The 19,801-nt window shown below is 43.8% G+C and overlaps 1 long non-coding RNA gene across 1 annotated transcript in view; it reads left to right on the top strand.

The window, feature by feature from the left end:
- Positions 1–18,023: 18,023 nt before the first annotated feature.
- Positions 18,024–19,801, top strand: part of LOC132013293 (uncharacterized) — a 24,323-nt gene continuing 22,545 nt past the window's right edge. Inside the window, exon 1 of the long non-coding RNA XR_009402977.1 lies at positions 18,024–18,219. This is a non-coding gene — a long non-coding RNA (uncharacterized LOC132013293). The remainder of the gene's footprint in view (positions 18,220–19,801) is intronic.

Here is a 19,801-nt window from a genome sequence, read left to right as displayed (position 1 = left end):
CCCTGCACCTTCTTACTTTTTTCTCAGAAGGGACTTCACTCCCTGCTTTTGTTCTTCTTGATTGGTTTAACATAGCCAGGACGCTATCTGGCATTGCCTGCAAAGCAAAGCACACCTTAGGAAGGATGAAGTATCTGAAATAGCACACCTAACCCCTCCTTGTCTCTCTAACCTTGCCTTAGAAACTCAGAGCTACATTGTATTTGGAAAATTCAGATGGAACTTTTCAGTGAGATCAGATGCTGGTGGTGCTCAGTAGAAGGCTAGACTGAAAAGGATGTGTCAACCACCACTATGTGTTTGGGGAAGAAAACTCTCAGGTCTAGAAAAGTAGATATTCACTCCTCCTCCCCGAGTGTGATCAACTAGGAATGGAATCAGAGCCAAAATTCATCACGATGCTATGTGAATTGTTCTTTTAACAATGGTATTAAATCCCAAGCATTTGAGAATCTTTTAAAAGTGTTTCTAATGGAAAATATATCTTTTATTGGTAACACAGTAAAATATTTGGCATTTGCAAACACATTTGTTTGAATTCACCTAGATATACAGGTCTGATTGTAATGGGGGATCTCTGTGTACCCTTTTTTGGAGCCCACATTTCTATTTCTTGATTTTTCTGACTGAATCAAAATTACATTAAGGCTTTGTCTTATTTATTTTTTTTTTAATTGAAGGAAGTAATTTTGGAGGCAGGGAGTGACATGAAAAGCAGAGAAGTAAAACCATCCATGAACAGTGGTGTTAGCTGCATCCTTGGTGTTCCATTGGTGAGGGAGGGATTCCCATCTCAGAGATATGGGGATGGCCAAACGCATAACACCTGTCACTGGATAGATGAAATCAAGAGCAGTTTATTACTCACGGTACTGGGGGGAGAACGTTCTACGCATGCAGGCTATATCACATACCACAGAGTTGGCATTCGAGGAGGGAGGGAAAAACAGGGGCTATGCAAGGCAGGTTTTGTAGAATCAAGAGGATGAGGTGTCCCCTGGATCCCGTGGGAGGAAGTGATTGGCTTGTTTGAATCCTTTGGAACTGAAACCTCCTACTGAGGACAGGAGCTGTGTCTGGGGCCCTTTTAGAGGGAGGATTATCCAGGGGAGTGGGGTGGGGAGCAGCCTTTGCAGTCAGATTATGCGAGGCTTTCTTGGTTTCACCAGGTGTCAATGCAGTCCATAATACCAAGTCTTCACTTTGGATCATGCACAATACAGATTCTGTGTATCCACACCTTCTCTATTGTTGAAGTTTTTCTCCCATCACAAACGACAGCTACTTTTTCAAAGCATCCAAGGCTGTTTCCTTCCCCATTTCTGACCCAGATTTGATTTCTTATAGGACCTTCTACATTAGCAGTTTTCATGAAATACTTTTAAGGATCCGATGCCTTATCTTTTATAAAATCACATGAGCCTAGATCCAGAGTCCCCTGTCTGCTTCTAGGCAAGTACATACAGGTTCAACTGCAGATGGAAGGGTAGCCCCATCTATCTTCTTCAGAAAGTTCTCAAATCCCGCTCATGGGCTGGTGACATAGGTAACGGCATTTTTTACATCTGTGTCTAACCCTATAATGAAAAGAGAATATTCTACCAGTCTACCAGGTGATGAAGGGGAATCCCAAAGAGGTTAATTAACTTGTCCAAGGTCACCTTACTGGGGAGAGTTGGATGCCGGACATGTCCCATGATACTCACAACTGAAAATGCAGGCTGTGTTGTATTAGTTGTTCACACCCTTGTCTCCTTCACTTGAGACATGTTTCCTGGTTACAGGGACCATATCACATTCCTCTTGGTATTTATTGCAGTATCTCATGGTGAGGCAAAATACATGTCTGGCCAAAATAAATTATTTTTTATTGTAGGAAGACTGGGGAGGGTTGCTTTTTAAGGAAAACTAGAGAAATAATGACTTAATAAATTATGAAATAGTGATGCTAGGGGGACTATGAGGATCTGTGTGGGTCCCTTTGGGCTGGCTAATGTCTTACCATTTCCTACCACCTATGTACAACCTGTAGGTTTGATGATGTTCAATGATTCAATCTCCTTCCATCCCGTGAGTCTTAACTGGTTGCACACTGACTCAAGGAGTCAGATAAAAACAGAAGGAGAGTTATATATATTCATGAGATAAATGCAATAAGTTATATTTGTTAATGATAAGGCTGTATTAGACTTTGAAAGGAGACCTCCTAGGACCTTCAGTGAGCTTAGACTTTGGAGAGACTTGGGTCAGTCATCAGAAGCTCAGCCACAGCAGGGCAGACTGCCACCTGCTTCACAATTCACACTATAAGAATTGAGAGAAATAGAAGCAAAATCCAGGGTTGCAAAGTCTTTCCAACAGAAGGAAACTGTGGAGTCAGGGAGAGTGACTCTAAGTGCATGAAAGAAATGATCCCACTAAGTCCTCTAGACAGCTCTAGGAGGAAATGACTCTTTTTACCTTCAGTTTATTTTCTACTGGTCACATGTGAATTTGGTGACCAAACTAAGGACGGGGGTTGGAGCCCTTGTCTTACTGAAAAACCTTTCAAAAGGAGTCTCTGAGAACCAGAGGGATGCACACTGGCATTTTCTGAGATGAGATGAAGCAGGCGTATTTGGTTGAAAATGCTCTTCTTGAGACTGTGGATTCCTGTACGGAGGCTGAGGATCCTTTCTTACCTTCCCTTATTTCTGCTCCCCAAGTCCGTGAGCACGTGGAGATGCCAGATACAAGGTTGTCAAAGGATCATCCACCAGAAGACATTTGTCAGGTACATCTCTCCCACTGACAATTTAATTGGGGCAAATTTGGGGAATTTCAGAAAAAAATATTGGAGAAGTTTTAAATGTCTTGCAAAGGAGCCCATAATAGCTTTCCCAAATGGCAGGGAAATGAGCAAGTAAGGTGGTCTTTCCACAGATGATATATTCCGAGCTCCTCCCTCCCCCAGGTACCAGAAATGTCAGACTTCAGCTTCAAAGTGAGGCATTAAAACACAGCCTTCTCTAGAGATGATGAGTCCCGATCTCTCTCACTGGCAGAAACTTTCCATTCTGATTTTTAACTGCTTATATTGTTTCATGTTTGAGGCTCACAGTTTATTTCATTGTTGAAAGTTGCATTAGGTTTTCCCCCAAATTAATGTCCCCTCTCTTGGAGGTTGAATCATGCTCTGATTCTTTTAGTTAGGACGAGATGGAAATTTCAGAACTTCCAGGGACCAAAACTGGTCAAATGGTTTATTTCCCAGAAAACAGAAGTGTTCCTCAGAGAGGATAACCTACCTACACCTCTCTTCCACCTCACTCACATGCACCCTGGCTGGCAGCTTTCTTTCTCCCAGAGCTTGGACTTTTCAGTTGCACCCAGAGCCCTGTGGTCGAGGCACAGTGCTTTCTCAGAGACTGGTGGGAGAATGAGGGACAGTGGCACCCCAAACTTCAGGTCGGGCTTCCCTGAGTGATAGCAGGTGTATGTTTCAGCAATCCTGGGTAGCTTGGACTCCTTTGATTCCTTTCGTGGAACAAAAACTGTGGTCTCTGCCGATGTCCACTCAGAGCCCTCCTGTGTCATGTTTGTGATCTATGTTTCTAATATATCCACGGGACACACATGCCTAAAAATATAAGCAGGTAAAATTTCATTATTTTTTTTTTAAATTGATCCCTGGTTGTTGGGGTGGGAAGACTGATGGTTTTAAAGGGCATTTGGAGGTGATGTGAGCTCTCCCTTTACACAAGGGACACGGGGGCTATGCCCACCTAACTGAGGCATAGTGGGTTGGGTCCCTATGTCCTATCTACTCCCCCCAAAAAGGAAAGTGCCATTAGTTGGCTATACCAGGTTGCACTTGGGGACTTTCTAGTAGTGCTCATAATAAGAAGGGATGGTTTTTAAAATGAATATTTTCACATGATGACTTAAATTGTTTGCCTCTCTTCTGAGAGGCCATTCTCATCTGTTTGACGCTTGGCTGGGGGCCAGCACAAGGACCAGGGGAAATTCAGTTCCTCTGCTGGAGCAACAACTCTGACAGTTGGTATCCTCACTTATCGGTTTCTGTTTTGAAAGATGCTTGGGAACCTCCGAGGACACCTATATATTAAAAAGCTATTTTAAAAAAGTCCTCAGTTCTTGTTCCCATTTTAAGCACAAAATTGGGATTGATTTGTTCATCCAGGATGCAGGCAGGGTCAGGCCACAAAACCGTGATGGTGGTTGGGGGGGGGTGGTGGCTGCCAAGGGAGCCCAGCGGCTGCTGGAAGGAATGAAATATTCTCTCAAATACGGCTTCTTGTCAGTTTGAGCATCTGGTTCTTTAGTCTCATTTTTTCCAGCCTAGAACTTAAAATTATGAATTTGTAGGCTCTTGAGAGTCGCTGGAAAAAGAAGAGCTAAGCTAGTACCAGGCTCCCTCTCTCCAGTATAGAGCAGAGACTCAATGGAGGAGTCCTGGTTCCTTAAGAAATTTGCTCAGCGGATTCTCAGTTGCAGGGACAGTCCAACTTCTAGCTTAGATAGCGGAGAAAGGGTTATCCTCTCCTAGAGATCAGAGACGGGGCTACAGAGGAGCTCCTACTGACCCAGCTGGGAAGTCATCCCGCCCAGGAACCCTCAGGTGAGTTTATGCTCCCATTGTTGTTGAATCACTAAGCAGTTGTTGAACAAGGAAGCTACACTCCTTTCTCCCGGGAGGTGTCCCTAGACACCCGAGGCAGAGTTAGGGAGCTCTGCTCCTAGGGCAGAGGGCAGTGTCCCCAGACAACTCTGTGCTTCATGGTGGGAGCTTATGTTACGGAATTCTGTCCTCCTCGCTGGCCAGTATGTTTTGGGAAGGAAGGGCTGGTGTCTGTATTTAGGGCTTTTCCATCCTCAGTGACAGGCACCATGCCTGACCTATAGTAAGTGCTCCATACATTCGTTAAGTGGATATCATGCTTCCCATTTTATTGGTGAAGAAACTGAGGCCCAGGAAAGGTGGCCCTCTTGACCACAAGCTTGTGGCTGGTGATGGAAAGAGTCAGGTTAGAAGCCCTTTGATACCCAAGTAATGAAGCCTGTGCTCTCTGTGGCTCATCAAACTGTTCTGTTTCTGTTAAATGCACGCTTTTTTTTTTTTTTTTTTTAAACAGGGAGCAAACCGTTTGACAGATACATGTACACAAGTGAGGGTAATGACTACGTGATCATATGCATATGTGTTAAAGGATTATAGGGTTCCTGTCTCAAGGAGTCGGAGAATGAATCCCACGGAAACCATCGGGGGAAGTGAGGTGAAAATTTGTTAAGTGAGGGGAGAGCAGAAAGAAAAGAAAAAAAAAACTCTCTAGAGTGAGAGGGGTCCCAAATGGGTTCCCACTGTGGGTTTCTAGTGGTAGCCTTTTATTGAGAGCTGACCAGGAAGCTTGTGGCCTTGAGGTTCTGGTGCCATCTTGGTTTGAGCACAGACTATTGGTAACAACTTTAATGGCTTACTTCTTTGAGGTCTCATCATTTTCTGTGATTACAGTGGAGCTGCCAAAAAACGATAGTCCTAACATCCAGGGCCAGGTGGTCTGGTTTGTTCCCTCATCTCTGGTTTTGTTTGCCTCAGTATTTCTCTACATGTAGGGTTTCTGGGAGCCCAGTTCCGTAGCCCCCTGCGCTAGCCTAGTGAGGGGATTCGGGGGCCTCCTCTCTCTTCCTGCCTAACCCTCACCCTTTCCTTACTCTTGTGGACATTCCCATGAAAAAACAAGGGTTTCAGAGGTGTGGATGTCTAGTTATGACCCCGCCAAGTGGGAGGTTGCAAAGTAGCCCACAGACGACTGTGTTCCCGCAGAGGCTCTGTTTCAGCTCTGGGGTTTGGTGATCAGGGAGCTGCAAAACCAGGCCATCCCATCAGTGAGGGCTAACACGGCAGGCAGTTTTCTGTGATTTTGCGTACGGACGAAGTACAGCACTTAGAGGAGAAGGGCATTGCTTATTAGCCCCTCTCTGGGGTGATGCAGAGACACAAACAGCATCAGTTGTCCTAAAAGGCAGAAACATATATAACTAGATAGGAAAAAATTTACTTTTCACTCTATCCATCTTGAGATTCAGTTTTCTTGTATTTTTAATATCTGCTATAAATGAATAATATATATAAATACTTAATTCACGTAAGTTGTCTTGAGAAACATTGGCAGATGTACATGAAGGTGGCCCGTGGCACATGGGAAGTGCTCAGAATCTGTTTGCAGCCTTAAGTGGCGACTGGGTCCCCCATGTAGAAGGTCTGCCTGCACACTTGGAGATGGAGACTCAATGGGGGAGCCTGTCTGTGGGCTTTTGTTACTATGGCATTTTACACAGTCCTCTGGCCATAGTGATGCCATTTTTGGTAGTCGCACTTAGATATATTCCCCTACACTCCAGGTGGCTGGTGTAGACCTCCTCTGTGTAAATTATCTGTTGCCTTAGAAATGTCGTATAACAAACAACTGGAGATCCTCAAGGTGTACAACTATCCGTATTCTTTGCTCTTGTGTTTGGGTCAGCTGGGTGTGGCCAGGAGGTGCTGTTGATTTTGACTGGGTCGCGGCATGTGCACGATCGGCTGGCTGTGTTCTGAATTTGGCTGCCCTTGACTGAGCCAACTGGTCCGACCCAATCTGCCCTTCTTATCACTTATTGTCCATCAGGGCTACTCCCAACAGATCCTCATGGCAATGACCATGACCACCAAATGGCCAAGCCCGCTTGTTCCAGCACCTTTCATGTCTCTGCTTGTATCACATTTACTGAAACCCCTTTGGCCAAAGCTAATCACATGGTCAATCCCATGGGCTCAGGAATTCTACTCTGCCAAGATTTGCCTAGCTGTCAGATATCAGAAAGGGTTCACCAGACTGCACAGAGCATACTCACAGGAGGCTTTTATTTGAAGGCAAAGAATCTGATGCAGCCAGAGAAAGAGAATATGTTCAAGCAGAGCATGGGAGGCAGAGCCAACCCCCCTGCATTTTCAGTGGGTCTGGGGTAGGGACGACCTTTTCTGCAAGTTTTCAGGATATACCCCTGCTGGCCATACAGGAAGCTACGGGCTGCAGTCTAATGGTTGGGTCACTGAACTAAGAATTTCAGTTGCAAAGGTACCTGAGGCACGGATGAGAGCCCAAAGCTAGGGCAGAGTGAGAAAACCATTAAGATCACTAATGCCTGGTTACTCTAAGGATAGCGATGTTTCTTCCCTCTCTGGCAACGCAGGCTTCTTCTTCTTCTTTGTTAAATTTTAATGTTTTAAAATTAACAAGTATTATTTGCTTCCGGGGGCATAGGTCTGTGATTCATCAGACTTACACAATTCACAGCGCTCCCCATAGCATATAACCTCCCCAATGTCCCTCACCCAGCCACCCCACTGGAATGCAGGGTTCTTTAAGAAATTTTTGAAATCTTTGAACTTCTTTCCCCCATAGAAATGTGTGTATTCATGCAAGCACAGGATTTTGAAAACAACCCTTAAATTTTCTGTTGTTTTGCTGACACTCCACAGACCCCCTGTAGAACCCATGCATCTCAGATTCTGGAATGGGACTGAAGGTTAGAGAACCGACAGGAGAGCCACTGACCTGGATGGGAAGTCAATTTGAGGCTATTTTCTTTAGGTTATTATCAAGACACAGGCCTGTCTTCCTTCTCCAGATACAGCAAACCCTACTGGAAGACCCCGGAAACATCATTTATAGTGTTGGCAGGTTCCAACTATAGGTTTATTTATTTTTTCCTCACCCAGGAGTTAGAATCTCTTCCATTCATGCGCAAATTTACTCCTGCTGTTCTTTCCTTCTACCTCTTACAGGAGGAAGAATAAGTTTGGTTTTCACTTTATACCTGATTTGTAAGGAAAAAAAAAAAATCCCTTTATCAACTCCCAGTGTGAGCTCCAAATTGGTTATGATTACTAGCCCAACCCTTGAGCATCTATGCTGAATTATACAAGGCCCCCGTGGTAGCAGCCTTGTGCGTCTCCTGCCACATTCCCCATTCCCATCTTACTAAAACCACTCAGCTTCTTTTTGTTCATCCTACTCGCTGTCACACAGTGGGTTCCGTCCTTGGTGGTCTGCCACAGTCCACAGGAATAGAACAAAAAACACTGTGTGGTTAAGGCAGGAAGGGTTTCTCTTGTCCCTTATCATGACTGATCAGACAGTGCCTGTTTTCAGGAAAGATGGCGAATTTAAGGGGCAAGGCCAGGAAATTAGTTGAATTGCTCGAAGAGTGGGTTTTGCTCTATAATGTCTGAGGATAAGGCTATGGTTTCATTTGCCTTGTAATTTCTTAACCCTCTGGGATGGCAGTAAGGCACCCCTGATATTCTGCCTGCAAGCCAGCATGGTAATGCTCTTGGTCTTTTATTCACTAAAGCAGTTAGCACCCTAGGATGTTCTGGAAACCCCGGGGGTCCTTGTCCTTATGTCTGCTCTTTTAAGCCTTTTTGGTTTCTGACTTTTGGTTTTTTTGTCCTACTCATGGCCCTGTTCATGCTTTTTAGGTTTTACCATTCACACACATACTTCCCTGCTTGGCCACTGGTTTCTTCCTTGAGGAATTAGGTAAAATTGAGCCAGACTGAGCTCAGATGCACTTAATGGATGGGAAGTCACACCCAGGCCATGCTGAATTTTGTTAACTTCCCAAAGATAATGGGCATTTGATAATCCCAGATAAAGGTTGAATCTTAACTCAGCCAGGTTTACATCTGTATATGAATAAATCGCTCAGCCTCTCCAAACTCAGTTTTCTTGTTTGAAAAGTTGCTAACTCTCTGATCTTGAGATACTCGTTCAACTCCGGTAACCTTCGGGTTTCTTCATGTGTGAAATGGGAATACTAACCATTCTGATTGTTTTTTCCTGATTCTTATTTCCTAGATTTGATGTGAAGATTAAACTAATTAACACATGCAAAGCATTTAGCAGTCTGACTAGAGCAGTGGTTAACTCCTAATAGCTACAATCACCATGAAGTACAGACCTGAGGTTATTTCATTCACTCCTCCAACATGGCTGGAGATCAGACTGCCATGAGCATTTAAACGCTGCTTTAAGGAATGGCTCAGGGATTTTTTAAAAAGGTGGGGAATGTGTGTAAAGTGTTCCAAGTGTTCCAAGTGTCCCTGCTGAGGGCAGTTTGATCTGTGATCCAGTGGCCAATTTGGGCTTATAAGTTCTAGGGAGCAGAGGCCCCTGGGTGTGTCCACCCTTCCTAGTGCTCATCCCCCTTCTGTGTCATCCTCATAACCCACGAGTAGGAAGAGCTGCAGTCTAGATCCCCAGAAATCTAGGTCTGAGAAGGGAGATCCAGAATTCATTTGCTGGATTTAATAATTGGATTAAATTATTAATTGATTGGATTTGGGGTATAGAAAATGGAGAGGATTCCAGAAGGGTCTGTCGGATTCCAGTTTGAGCTAATTGGACTTCTGGTGTTTCCAATTAGTGGGATGAACCTATCAGAGGAGTAGATGTGATGGGTAGACTGGTCCCTGGGCCCCGGAGAGGGGCTGCCCATGGATGGTAGGGGGTAACATTTCCATCTCAAAAGATACAGGAACCAGGAACGGATCTGATTCAGATTGGCTTTTGGGATTTTTGTCTGCATCTTGTGCAGATAAAGGTGAGGGGATATGTTTACAGCGGAGAGTGTGTTGAGGGTGGGGGGGAGAAGGATGAGGACATGCAGAAAGAAAGAGCTCCACCCAGCTGCGGAAACTTCCAAGAGGAAGGGAGAGTCAGGGCCAGTGGGTCAGAGGGAGAGCCCCCGTGGAGGGCATGTCACTATCTCAAAGAAGAAATGTTTGGGGAAGGGGTGCCTGCTAGGTAGAACCCTACCCACCCACCAGTTCCTGGTGATGTGGCTTGAAGTAGGGTGGTTTGAAGGGGAGCCAATGACCAAGAAAGAATTCGTGAGACGTTTTTGTTACAAAAAGTGTTTTTATGACAGCATAGGGAAAGGACTCGTGAGCAGAAAGTGCTATATTGGAGTTGTGAGGAATGACCTGATAATTTAAGATTTTCTGTCCTATGGGGAGGAGGGGGGAAGTTAGGGCTCAAAAGAAGTAGGGGACAGAACTTCAGAGCAGTTGCTTTAGCAGGGTTTGGGTTCTGGGGACCCGAGGCAAGGGTTAGTGACCTGAACATTGGAGGGGCTTTGCAGAAGAGAAAAGACTGGCACCAAAGGAAAGACTCACTCTCCCCAGAGAGGGCGGCAGGGAGGCAGGAGAGGCAGTTCTGAAGGGATCGGGGTTCACATCCTGGCGTCGTAACCTGGGGATGAAAAGAGCACCAGCTCACGGCTGGCTTTGAGCTGCAGTCCCTCTTAATCCAGGCTGCTTCCAGGGTCCCCTTAGCTGTGAAGTCCCTCCTTTTGGAGCGTGTGTTCTGATGAGTAGAATATCGACTTTGGAATCTGAGTTCACATTTCACAATCATCATAACTTTGAGATTTCCGGCAAGCACCTCAACATCTCTAGGTGTTGCTTCATCTGTACAATAGGAGTAATTAGAATTTCACATTTATTCTGGTGGTTAAATGAGTGGGGAGATATGGAAGTCGTGGTAGATTGGCTGAGAGGAGAGAAAGTTAAGAATTGGCAAATGTACGCACTGTGGCTGAGTCCCTCCCATGCAAAAGATATGGAAACATCAGTGTCTAGAAGTTTCCATAAGCAAATGAGCTATAGCCAAATGATGATAGATACCTAAAGCCTCCAGTTGCTACAACTGACCTGAAGGGACAATAGTAAAGACAAAAAAAGTTGGATACTATGGACATTTTTCAGGTCCCTCCTGAAAATCAGGAATCCCAGTTGCCAAATCCTTTCCCTCCTGCTGGCCTTGAATATTTGTTTTTTCTTTTCTTTTCTTTTCTTCTTTCTTTCTTTTTTAAAGATTTATCCATTTGGTTGAGAGAGTGAGAGAAAGAGAGCAAACATGAGCAGGAGAGGCAGAAGCAGAAGGAGAGAGACATCAAGCAGAGTTGGCACTGAGTACAGAGTTTAGTGGGGGGTGTGATCGCATGACCTGAGATCAGGGCTTGAGCCAAAACCAAGAGGCGGATGCTTAATGACTGCACAACCCAGATGCCCCTAGTCATGAATACTTGTAAAAGTTCCTTAATGTTTTGGTTCCTCAGGTAACCCATTTGGGATATAGAAATAATATCTAAGTCAGAAGGATATCCATAATCAATAAACATTCTAATTGAGTAATTGGCCACACCCCTTGCTTTGGCTTCCTCTTTGTTCCTTCTCTTTCGGGTAAATAATCACAGTGGTAACTGTAAAAATAATTGTTGCTTGCTTTAGTAATTAAGCAGGTGTTGGCCAAGAGTTACTAACTACTCATTCAAAAAACTTGGAAAAAAATTATTCGAAGCTCACCTGGGCTGTAGCACCCTGAACCCGTTTGCCTAGGAAGGAATGCGGAAAAAGGATGGAGCCCCAAGGCCAATTCCTGAGCTAGAGAGCCGGTAGGCTCTGGGATCCGAGCTAAGATATTCTGAATATGATCTCTGGAAAGCCAGAACACACCGCCACCATAGAGTCCCATACTGGACCAGCTGCCTTAGACAACTAGTGGAAACAATTGCAAAACCAAACAAACCCAAAAATAACAGGGAAAGAAGATACAAACGGATGGAGGGAGAGAAGGAGGAAAGATAAAGAAAACTGAATAAACAACAACAACAACAACAACAAAACTTCAGTTCAAAACAAGCTTGCAAAACAGGATTTCAAGACAGAAAAATCCATTCAGTCTGATAAGTCAGACTGAAATAATCAACCCCCAGACTACAAATGTAATTCTAGTCTGACAAAGTGTGTTTAAGATGTTCAGAAATAAATAAGGCATAACTTCCACTAAAAAGAGGGAAAGGCACAAAAATGAAATACGAGAGCATAGACGGAAATACACACATTTCTAGACTAAAAAGAAATGAAATAAAACATGTTATATGCAGATAAACTGTAGACTTCTGAGATAAAGTCAAAAAGTAGTCAACTGATAGCACCGATAAAGTAATTTAGAACCCAGCAGAGAGACAATAAGATAGAAATTCAAAGTACCAGTTAAATGAATAGAAAGATACTTACAGAGATTAGAACAGGCATCCAATATTTTCAGAGACAAACGGTTGAGACATGACAGGTGAAGAGATAATGGCTGAGACACGTCCAGACTCGAACACAGACTGGAAGTTGCTGGACATGAAAAGCGAGGCCCACGGATGTTGATTAATGGTCAGTATCGCAATAAGGGCATAGTCACATACAAGCTTGCATCCAAACAGCATATATCCCAGCAATGCGAGAATAGGTCCACACTGGAAAAAAGACATTATTGTAGCCCTCCACACCAAAATCAAAATTACGTTTCCATATGTAAGCCATATGTAATATCATCTCAACAGATACAGAGACGTAATCTGAGAAAAGTCCATTCCCATCCATGGCTTAAATAATCAATGTTAAAAGTTTAAGACAATTGTATTTGCAGTGAGGAACATGAATGACCATTTGTGCACAACGGTGTTGAGAAGTGCAAGCAATGAAATGAGAAATTAAAATTGTTTAAGAAATTGGAAAGGAAGAGATGGAAAATTATCTTTAATGATGAACGGTTGTTTCTAGAAAAATTTTTTAAAAACCTTGAAATAATTACAATAATTAATAGAATTTAATAAGCTTTCTGAATGCATAATTTACCAAAAAGCCAACATGTTTGTGAAAATTAGTCAGAAAATGCAAAGAGGCGACAGGAAGAGCTCCTGCCTATGATTATTGCCAAGAACTACAGGATTGAAAGAAGCCTAAGCAGAGATGCCAAGGGTGGGGGAGGAGAAGAGGGGGAGTAACTGCTTAAATAGGGTAATGGGTGTTTTTGAAGTAAATGGTTTAGAACTTGATAGGGGTGGTGGTTGCACAGTATTGTGCGTTTACTAAATGTGGCTGAACTGTACACTTTAATTTTATGTCACATGAATTTCATCTCCATTATATTTGCTGATCTTAAAGATACAAATGTCAGTTATTGTACCTCCCAAAATGGGCTTATTTGGGAAGAGCAGAGAATTGTAAGGTCTGGGCCCTCCAGCGCTGGCAAACCACGGCCAGTCTGCAGAGCAAAGGGAAGGACGCGCTTTTATAGAGGGGGAGAGTTGGGAGGGCTTTGTAAACTCAAAGTCCATTGGAGTAAGCAGGGAGAATGAAGTGTAGTGGCTTCTCATTGGCTGAGAACATCTTTCCTCCAGGGAAGCGGAATACAGGCCTCTTCCCATTGGTAATGCAACTGAGGGTGAGCTATAGGTCACGAGAGCTCCCCCTGCTGGCCTCCTGGCTCCACTGTACTGAGGTTTCCATACACACATGCATAGGGCCCTGGGAAGGAGACCAAACAAGTGTTGACACAGGCAGTCAAGGAGGACCTCTTGGAGGAGGTGGCATTTCAGCCAGAGATGGGAATAATTAGAAGCATTATATTCCTTGAAGATCTGGGGAAAGAACTGTCTAAGCAGAGGAAGTTGTCAGTGCATAGTCGTTAGGGAGGAAAAGCGAGAAACCCAGCTTGGCTGAAGACAACTTGGTCTGGTTATCAAAGGCCCTCAGAGGAGTCCTTTGCTATCTCTAGGAAGGAGCTAGTTAACCCTGGGAAGGGCAGTCCCTCCAGGATCAAGGCCCCAGTGCCAGAGCATTTTCTTATTTTCTGCATCTTGGTGCTCTGGCACATGGGGGCCTTGACTGTATATGGTAAGGGGTGAGTGGCTGGGTATCTTACAAGGAACTAGGAGACTTGGGCTTTGCACAGACCAAGACCTCAATCCCACTTTTACTTGTTTTCATGAGACTTGAAACACTGAATGGTGCTTGTGCATGGCCATTCATATCTGGAATCCCTGCCCTCCAAAATAGCCCTATATGGAGAGAGGGTCTTTAAGGAGGTAAACTGGAGTTAAGAGGGGCCATGAAGGTGGGGCCCTGATGTGATAGGCCTGATGACCTTGCTCAGAAGTAAAAGACCCAGTGGAGAGAGTGTGCTATCTGTCCGTCTGTCCACACACACAGAGAAAAGTCCAGTTGAGGATGTAGCAAGAAGGTGTCTGTCTTCAAGCCAAGGAGAGATGTTTTACCAGCAACCAGCACTGTTGGCAACTTGGTCTCAGATGACCAGCCTGCACATCTATGGGAAAATAATGCTACTTGTTTAATGCCTTTGGTCCGGTATTTTGGTGTGGAAGCCCGAGTCGACCCATAACACATCTATGACCCTATTTCCTACCTCACATATGAGAAAAGCCAGAGTCACTCAAAGATTCCTTGGGAGACCCCTTGAAAGGCCAGGGAGCACTCAATTCATGGTCTTTCAGTCAATAGCTATATTATCACTTCTGCTAAATCAATGTGATATTTTCAGTACCCTTTCATTCTGTGTCTAAACCAAGAGAAAAATAAATTTACTGAAACCTACACCAGACATGGTTCTTTTATGTTTTTCATTTGATTCTTACTCTAACCACGAACGTTAGGTAAAAAATTATTTCCATTTTGCAAGTTTGGCAAATGAGGCTGAGAGAAGTTAAATCACTTGCCCAAAGGTCCCTGACTCCCAGTCCAGACAGCAACCTGCCCCATGGCTTCTGGCCCTACCTCCTCCTGGGACCTGGGATCATAGTGTTTGTCTTTCAGGGACATAATAGGGACAAGCAGGGGCTTGTCCTACTTCTCAGCCCTGGGTACTGGACAGTATTCTTCATTTCCACCCCTCCCTGGCCTACTTTTGTTCTCCAAAAATTAATGATCTGCTCATGGAAAATTTCAGGTAACATTAAATTCTGAACACTGAACTTCTGAAATATTAAAAAAAATTTCTCATTATAAATCTCATTGTAAATATCCGTGAGCTAGGTACCCCTGGATAGATGCCTAGATACAGCTCTGTTAAGAACTACTCTACTCCATTGTAGAATAAGAATAATAAAGACTGTATGGATCCCTCCTTACACAATGATTAAGTCCGTGATACTTAATTGTCAATAATTATAGGTATAGATCATCTATATACATAAATATCACAGGGCACTGGTACAGCACAAGTTAAAAGTAATGATGATCTGGATATTCAGAGTTTAATCCTGACTCTGCTACTGAATACATAAATTCACTGATTTGTCTTCATATTTCTGAGTCTAATATAATGCCTGAAATATAGTTCACTGTTGCTGAAGTCCGTTCAGAACTCAATTTTTTAATCTGCACAATGGGAATGTGGGAGCTGCAACATCTTGAAGGGCTTGACATTCAGAAAATATATGTAACATATAAACTACTTCAACTCTACGGGATGTTTATTATTGCTCCCCTTAAATAGGTTATGTGATTAAAACTAAATAGGGAGAAGTAAAAATCTCATGGAAGGTTTTCTGTACCTAGTCTTGGAATACAGGGCACCAGAACTCAAAGTCATTGCTGCTTAAGAAACAAGAGCCATTGTAAAGGGAACCTCAATCACTTTGCTTGACTGGTTCACAGGCACTAAAATTAGGCGCTTTACAACCCATTCGCATTTAGGATTCATGGTTTCCTTTTTGGGGGTGAACTTTGCAGATGCCTTTTGGGGCTGCTGCCAGTTGGTTTCTAGGTGGACTGTGGGAAAGCAGGTGGTGAGGCGGGTTGAGGCCAGGCAGTGGGAGACTTGGGGGGCTGTGTTAAGGAGCTTGGAGTGATGCTGTCTGTAAAGGGGGCCTAATGGGACCTTTTGAGCAGGGATGTGAGAGCGTGTTTTGTCTAAAAGGGAGGAGATGGTTTCTCTTTAGTATGTAAATGTGCATATTTCAGACTCCATTCCAAAAAATGCAGACAGTAGAAGGAGAAATGTAAACATGTAAGATGTTCTGATGAGAAGCTGGAGCTTCTGAGGGTCCCAGTGGCCTGGAGCAGGGAGAGTGGGCTCCAGATGGAGGAGGTACTGGGAAGAGGGCAGGTAGATGCTCTCTTCAGGAGGTAGCATCCTAAGAAGACATGTCAGCACAATCTGTACTCCCTTGATGGGATGGTGACCATGGGTCTTCTGAAGATGTTAGAAGTCCTTGAGTCATCTTCGGGTCAGTGCTTCTGTGGGCTGTTTAGAATCAAGTCAGGAGTGACTAGACAATTGTGAAGTCTCCTTCAACATGCAGGAGACACTTCCTTACCTTTGAGGCAGTGTGGGCTGTTGCACACAATTTCTGAGGCACTGTGAGCTGTTTGCATGTGAGTGTCTGCAAACATTTTACTTCACAGTCACTCTCCAGATCCATCTATCTTGCAGGATCCCAGGTGGCCCTGGGAAGTAGGGTGGGCACGCCCAGCAGTACAGAGCTGGGTTGAATGATGGGGTTAATGTGATGTGACAGGGTATGGAGAACCAACGGGATACGTCCAGATGGAGAGCAGGAGCTGCTCCACCTTTGCCCCTGGAACGGGTACACTGTTAAGCTACAAATGAACCAGGGGTACCCAGCTCACTGAGATGGTCCCTTTCAACCATTAAAGGACACCAGACAGAGGAGCTCTTTCCTCTTGTCCAGATGAGCACCTCTGGCCATATGTGGGCACTGAGTTCTTCACAAATAATTGACTGGATTAAAAGAATGTTTCACAACATGGCAGAATGGTCACCTGTAGTGTGAAAAACGTAGTAGCCATATCTTTCTGTTAATATAAAGCATTTTGACGTCCATCTCTTTGAAAATGAGCCGGTGCTCTATAAAAGGGCTCTACCAAACTGTTCAGTCTTTTAAACGCAAGACAGCACTGTCTCTGAACCGATGAGTTGAGGTGAGTTGTGTGTAGTCTACCCGTTCTGGCCTATGGTTTCTGAGCACATAGGATAACATTCTTCTCATTTTTGTGTCATAATATTTTCATCATAGTTAAGACCTCAATTCATTGATAACCAGCATCTTGCCAAACATTGTCTCCTGTGTCTTATCTGTATTTCCTTGTTCAGTGGAGGATGAACCCTGTACCTGCTACCTGATCTGGGCTGGGAGCAGAAGTTCTCCCATATCATTCTTGTTCCTTTTAGTTGCAAGGATGTGTTATGCCTTCTGTAGTGCCCTCACCACCCGCCTTCTTGAGATTAATAAAATAGTGTTATTCCTGGTATTTCTTCTTTTTAAAAATACTGTATTTCACCTTTTATTTGAACAAGAGAGAGAGCAAAAGAGAGAGAACACTCAAGTGGGGGGAGCAACAGTGGGAAAGGGAGAAGCAGACTCTCCGCTGAGCCGGGAGCCCGATGTGGGGCTCGATCCCAGGACTCTGGGATCATGACCTAAGCCTAGAGCAGACGCTTAACTAACGGAGCCCCCCAGGAACCCCCTATTCCGGTATTCCCTTCTCTTTGCTTTGTTTCTAACTTCCCTCTTAAGTCAAAGCCTTACGTCAGCATTTAGAGACTCGGGGACTTTGCTCTTGGAGGGTGGTGAGGACCCCGCCTGTCCCAGACTACAGCTCCTGTCCTCCCCCACCTGTCCCAGACTACAGCTCCGGTCCCCTCCCACAAATGCTTATTTCTACCTATTGTCTCAGTTTATTGTTACCTCCCAAGGTCTCTTCAGGGCACTCCCCGGGGGGCTTCTGAGGAAAAAATCACCTCTCTCTTTGTTAAAGTTGCTAATGGGCTTTTTATTATTAAATCCAAACAGCACTTCCTCATTTCCCTCTTTTTTAACCTGTCTCAGTGGCTTCCACTTCTGTGGAGAACTTCCTGCCCTTGGCTTTCGCGACTCGGTCCTCTCACAGTTCTTTTCCTGCCGCTGTTCATTCCAGTGTCTGTCACCCTTTCGTTCTCCTGAAGTCCAGCCGAGGCTCACTGACTCTTTTCAACTCTCTGCTGAGGGAGTCCATTGCTCCCTCTCTCTGCGGCATCCGCTTCTCTGTCCAGTGGAGATCTCTTCTCACTTAGAACCTTACGTGCACCTGCCTTCTGGCATCTCCACCGAGGTGTTGCAGAGACACCTGAGACAAACCATAGGGAATTAGCCACACCCAGCTCTCCTACACCACCCTCGTCTGCTTTCAGGACTTCTTGGAAGGGCATCGAAGACCTATTTCATTAGTGACCACCTGACCAAGTCTACCAGGGCACGTTTCGTTTAACTGTGAACTTGACAAGCCATCCTTTCCGGTGGGCTGATGGTCGAATGGTAAGACTTCTGCAGATTTTACTTTGACAGATTTTGGCTTTTCTCTTTATAGCAGTATTTTAAAGATAGACAAGGACAAAGAGCTTTTTATGGTATAGAGATAAAGCAGAAGTTTGATAAAAGTATTCATAGTACATACATTTCAACCAGGCAACTAAAGGAAATAGGAAGGTGCTTTTGTGTGTGTGTGTGTGTGTTGCTTTCTGTTTTTTTGCCATTACTAGCTGTCATTTTTTTTTTCTTCTTCTGAATAATTGGGGCAGTTGTCTGTAGCTCCAACTGTGCTGATACTGGATAAAGCTAGCTTTTTCATTATCTGCTTCTCTTTCCCTCACAAAGGCACTGTACAGAAAAGGTAAGGTACATATTAAGTGGATTTAAAGTGAGAACACCAATTTCTAGGGGCTCCTGAGGATTTAGGACAACTTGAGCTTTTACCACAATAATTTAGCAATCGAAAGTCCAATTTGTCTCTTAAAGATCCTAAAGGGACCATGAAAATTTTGAAATAATATTTTCATATTGCATTCAAATTCAACAGCATTAGAATGTATTAATCGTGGTTAAAAATATACTCTCATAAACAACCCTAAGAGAGCTAACCTGAATCTGATGTATGATCACCATCTATAGTTCCCCAGGGCTTCTGTAATAAATTACCACAAACTCAGGAGGCTTAAAACAGCAGAAATTTCTTCTCTCAGGGTTTGGAGGCTAGCAGGCTGAAATCAGCTTTACTGGGCAAAAACCAAACTGTTTAGTACTACAAGTACTTACATTTTGGAAAAAAATAGAAACTCATCTTTGAAAGTATCCCAAGAAATCAGAAGTATTTAAACATTTTGTGATGGATGAAATGCTTACATTTGGTTCTAACAAGGACATCAATATAGGACAATTGGGTAGGTGATTACAGAACAAATTATACATGTAAGGGAAAACCATTCAAAGGGATAGGAAGGCAGCGAGCACGCCCGGGAGGGGTTAGTGCAATGGACCATGTGGTTACTAAACTGATTTTTACATACATTAGTCATAATAAGCATTTTCAAGAGTTCAAAAATAAGTTTAAGTAAAATTCATAGAAGTACAAAAACAGGATATTTGATATGAACAATAAGGTAGCACAGCAACCATATTATGTGTTAAAATGTAGACCATAATTGCCCAACACAATTTAATGTTGGTAATGTTCTTTCAGGAAACAAAGAATCTGCAATGTTACATTGCTGATAAAAAATAGAAAGTAGTATAACATAGGACTACAACGATCAATATAAATGAAATGAATTCCGTGTTAAAAATAGACATACTGATTGCTGATTAAATTTTTGAATAATAAATATATTTATAAACAGACCAAGCCACTCATTGATCTTAGGTTTTGGTGAAGAGGATGTTCCTAGTAAGTGCCATGAAGACACAATGAAAAGTGCTTGGGGGCTCAGTTGGTGCAGATTCCAACTCTTGATGTTGACTCAGGTCATAGTTGGGCCCTGAGTCAGCCTATGTGCTGGGTCGGAGCCTGCTTGATTTTCTCACCCTTTCCCTCTGCCGCTCACTCCTCTGCTCTCTCTCTCAA

Source organism: Mustela nigripes, chromosome 3 (genome assembly GCF_022355385.1).
Source record: "Mustela nigripes isolate SB6536 chromosome 3, MUSNIG.SB6536, whole genome shotgun sequence".
NCBI lineage: Eukaryota > Metazoa > Chordata > Mammalia > Carnivora > Mustelidae > Mustela > Mustela nigripes.
Note: the sequence above shows the minus strand (reverse complement) of the source record. Positions and strands in the feature narration are given on the sequence as shown.